Here is a 4,699-nt window from a genome sequence, read left to right on the forward strand (position 1 = left end):
CACAACAAATACCATAAAAATATATTTTTTTTAAATTATCTTGGCATAGACGGACATTGTTTTCGATTATGTCCGGGTTGCCTACAAATTTCACAAAGATTGGTATTTCTTCCTTCTTTAATATACATGCCAGTTTTTAGTCTTGTTGAACGAAGATGACCTTTTTTGTTTTGTAATAGTTCTAAATTTTGAAGTAATTCATTAAATGGTAATTGTGGCCAATATGCTTCATAAGGAAGAGGGGAGAACTCAGACGCCCAAGTAGCATAATAGTATTCAATTGAGTAACATCTATCAACATATTGCCAACTATTCAAAAAGAGTTTGGCACATGCACTCAAGACATGAGAACAAGGATATTTAAATGTCTCTCATTTACCACATGTGCAAGTTTTTTGTTCTAAATTAATTACTTGCATGTTTCGACCTCTTTGAGTTATCAACTCAAATATACTTTTTTCTCGGTTAAAAGATCTTAAAGAATGTGCACTTGTTTTTGCCATCAAAGCTACTTGTTTTACAACAACATGTGGAGTATGTGCATCTCCATGAGCTTGAGAAGTAGATCCTAAATGACGTCTCATCTCAAAATAATGCATCATTCTATAAAATGTACGTTGCACACAAGCTGTGATTGGTAACAAACGAGCACCTTTAAGTACACCATTGAAAATCTCTGACAAATTTATTGTGTGCAACCCATATCTCCTTCCACCATTATGTACAAATGTTCATCTCAACAGCAGCTTGATAAATTATAGAAAAATTCTCATTGTCAATTATGTGTATAATAGAATTCATCCACAAACAAATAAAAACAAGCAAAAATGATCAAAAAATGAACATATGAATTTGTGATCACAAAAAAATAAATAAATAAATAAATAACATGTTTGCAATCAATTCTATCAAAGATTAAAAAATAATAATAATAAAAAATAAAAAACAAGTTGTAACAATTAAGGAGACAAAATCAAAAACAGAAATTGATCAAAACAATAATCAATTCCATTTACAAAAACAAATAATCAATTTCATTTACAAAAACAAATAATCACAACAGAAATTGATCAACAATCCGTCCTAACTAGAAGCAAAATCAAGATAAATAAGAATAGAGAAGCAAAAAAACAAACAGAAACTTAATAATTGGACTCCAATGGTGGACGATGCGACGACAGAACTCGATGGAGGTCGCCGGCAACGATGGAGGAGGCACAGGCAGCCAGCGACGATGGAGGAGGCGCAGGCGGCCGGCAATGGTGGACGATGCGACGACAGAACTCGAGGTGGAGCCGTAGCTGCGTTTACGATTTTTTTTCTGTTCGTTCTCGTTTCATGGACAAAAACGTGTTTTTCTTTTTTTTAAAAACAATAATATTAGTATTAAAATTAAGGTAATCATTTTGGTAAATATTTTTGAAAAAACACTAATATGGTAAATATTTTTTCCATTAACACTATAATGGTTAAAAACTCCAAAATACACATGGGTGACCAGGTTTTCACGATTAATTGCCGACAAAATTGCAAAAATGATTTATGTGGTATGCAAATTTTTTGGGTTTTAGTCCAAACCTGAGTTTTTTACATTGATACCCCCATGTGCCTCCCACATGATGGTATATTTGTCTTTTCACTTATAAATGATCATTTTTGCAATTGGAAAAAATATATCCCTATTTTTGCAATTGGAAAAACAAATATGCCCTCATGTGAGAGTCACATGATGTGGTTTAACATCAACAACTTTACGGAAGTTAAATCCAAAAACCAATTTCACATACAAATCACTTGAAAAGGACCATGAATCCAAAAAACGTAGAGTTTGAACTGAAACCCCAAAATTTTGCATACCACAAGAACCATTGTTGTAATTTTGTCTTATCTGCCATTATGTTTTTTTCATTTAAGAGTGTATTTTTATTCAATTTTAATACCTAAAAATATCACTAAAAAGTTTTATATGATCATGTATTGTTTGTGCTACATCATCAAGACCAACATGTAATCAAATCATATTAGTTGTCAGGACCGACCGTTATCGACATTAAACCAAAATAAAATACTCCTTCCGTCCCAAATTACTTGATGAAACTTATAACAATAAAAAGAAATTTAAAATACAATCTATTAATATATTTTGTATTAAGTATTATATATCAAAAAGAAAACTATTTAAAATTGAAGAATAAAGACTAAAAAAGTCAAATGTGAACAATTAATTTGAGACCAAGTATATAGTATCACTTCAAATTTTCTTCAAACTTTTGTGAAAACATAATATATTTAATTTAAGAAAAAATAATTCCAATTGAGACACCGACGCATTGTCAATGAAATCGAACTACAGTATGGATGGACTCTTGGTCCTTAAAATGTAGGTGTATTGATGTACTACTTCGCCAATTGGTTTCACATAGCTAAAATAGGGAGTGTTTGTAATTGCTTTTTCAGTGAAATAGCTAGAGTTTGGAATTGCTTTTTAAACTGAGAATTACTTTTTTTTAAAACTTCTGACTTTTCTTTAAACTAGTCAAAAAATAGTTTTAATAAGTATTGGTCTATAATTTCTAGAATTTACAAAGTAATTTACTGTTACGAAAGTAATAGTCACAAAAAATCACCATTTCTTGTATTTCGAAAAACAACGTATTTTTATTGTGAAAATATTAATTTTAAAAACCATTTTACAAATGTCAAAAATCTTTCAGAGCTTTTTGCGTTTATTAAAAAAGCCAAAAGTTAGAAAGCTCGTTGGAGGAAAAACAGTTCCATATCAATACAACCATTGATCACTAAGATTAAACTGTTCAATTTTAATATGGAGCAAATTGGAAGCAAAACAATGACTGAAGAAAAACTCCGCAATGATGATAAGTTCACATTGTTTTGTTCATTAGCTATCCGATCAGTGTTCGTTTGTTAGTTTACATGTGTTTTCATCTCCAATTACTGATACGAGAAGATTTTATATTGGAGTTCAAACTGAAATTCTATACAAATGATGTTTATGGGCTATCGTAATCATCTTCAATCAGTGTCTTTCCATTATTAATAATAAATGTTGGATTGTAGATATTTGATTGGTTTAAGGTTGAAGTTCTTCATGAATCTAAGGTTCCAAGAGAAAAAAATGGTAAATTTTCAAAACTATACCTCTAAATACTTAAGAGCATTTTATTATATAATTAAACGATTCACTTTAGTTTAGTTTGACGTAAATCCTTCAGAGCTTTTTATACGAAATTTTCTTTGTCTGTATAATGCATACGACCTCTTTCACAAATCTGATGCTTAACAAAAGATGAAATAAGAAATTTAAAGAAAATCATAAAAAGATAATACTTGAGAAAATAAAAGTGGATCAGATTTCTGGCTTGGATTCTCTCTGAAAAAGAGAATTCTATAATGCGCTCAGTAATATCAACTTCGATCATCTGGGGAAATAATCATCACTTCCAACTTATTTATAGAAACTTTAAAATATCATATATAAAATTAAAAGTCGGCACACTAGCACTGTAAATCAGATTCTACAAAAGATATCCTTTCGGATTAAATGTAAAGTTGTAATCATTAAATGATGTGTGAATAATGGAAAAATACAGAAATGAGGATCAGATTTCTGGCTTGGATTCTCTCTGATGGAGAGAATTTAAAAAATGCGCTCAGTATAATCAACTTCGATCATCTGGGGAAATAATCATCACTTCCAATTTCTGCTACAGCTTTTACGAAATAGAAATTAACCCTAAAATTACAATAGAAATTAACCCTAAAATTACCTACAAAGTAAACTTCGCAGATTATAGAAACAAGCCCAAAATTTTCTTAAAAAGTAAAATTTTAGATTATAGCCGAGATTTCAAGACATCACTAAAATGGAAAACTTTAGAGCATCCTACGATTCGGCAAAATATATCTTCGAAGGTAATTAAAATGTGTTAGAGAGGACTCGTTAAGAGTAAATCAACCTCCCTGCTGGGACCTTCGATAGTTCAAATGAAATTCTTATTGAATCAAAGAACTAACAAATGATAAGAACAGAAACAATGCAAAATTGGGTGGTAACAGAATGTACGAATGAGTAGATCTAGTGATAAAATTATCGTATCGAAAATGAAATGAATCCGTTACGACGATCTGAATTCGAAGATGATATCCGAAAGCAAACTTGGCCGAAAGCGCATTTATTATTGCACCTCCTCCATAGGTCCTTCGTTTTTTAATACATCAATCGAGAAAATATGAATAACAGAAAGAGATTTGCTCAGTGAATACGAACCATAATAAGAAAATAGTGAATCATCTTGCGAAATCGATCCGCAATCATCGTAATTTAACTTCGTTTCTCTTCATCGCAGCTTTTGTTTTAAAACCCTAGCATCGCGAGCACAGGAATGCAAAACCCTAATGAGATAACATGAATTTGTGATGATGGATTCATATTGCGGTCTGTGTTATATAGGGTTTAGGGTTTAAACGTTTAAAGATGCCGTATGAGGCCTATAACCATAGTCCATAAACATCATCTACTTGGGCTGAGCCCAACACATAACCACTTTGGTAGGCTTGTAAGGCCAACTACAATTTAAATTCTTAAAAGTTTAACACTAAAATTCTTAGATTTTTATATTGGCTGTTAACAAATTTAAGGTGATATTTGTTTTTTGTCTGTAAATTCTTTTTGTTTTTT

At 30.8% G+C, this 4,699-nt stretch overlaps 1 long non-coding RNA gene and 3 other non-coding genes across 4 annotated transcripts; all 4 read right to left on the reverse strand.

Moving 5' to 3' along the window:
- Nucleotides 1-3,362: 3,362 nt before the first annotated feature.
- Nucleotides 3,363-3,465, reverse strand: LOC111907213 (small nucleolar RNA Z103). Its single transcript, XR_002855453.1, has one exon. It is a non-coding gene; the product is annotated as a small nucleolar RNA Z103 (small nucleolar RNA).
- LOC111907212 (uncharacterized) lies at nucleotides 3,442-4,445 on the reverse strand. The gene is made up of 2 exons (XR_002855452.3): nucleotides 4,289-4,445; nucleotides 3,442-3,754 (listed from the first exon to the last, which is right to left on the reverse strand). It is a non-coding gene; the product is annotated as an uncharacterized LOC111907212 (long non-coding RNA).
- Nucleotides 3,616-3,719, reverse strand: LOC111907214 (small nucleolar RNA Z103). The gene has a single exon (XR_002855454.1). It is a non-coding gene; the product is annotated as a small nucleolar RNA Z103 (small nucleolar RNA).
- On the reverse strand, nucleotides 3,851-3,999 carry LOC111907215 (small nucleolar RNA snoR145). The gene has a single exon (XR_002855455.1). It is a non-coding gene; the product is annotated as a small nucleolar RNA snoR145 (small nucleolar RNA).
- Nucleotides 4,446-4,699: the final 254 nt, after the last annotated feature.

The sequence above is a fragment of the Lactuca sativa genome, chromosome 3, assembly GCF_002870075.4.
Source record: "Lactuca sativa cultivar Salinas chromosome 3, Lsat_Salinas_v11, whole genome shotgun sequence".
NCBI lineage: Eukaryota > Viridiplantae > Streptophyta > Magnoliopsida > Asterales > Asteraceae > Lactuca > Lactuca sativa.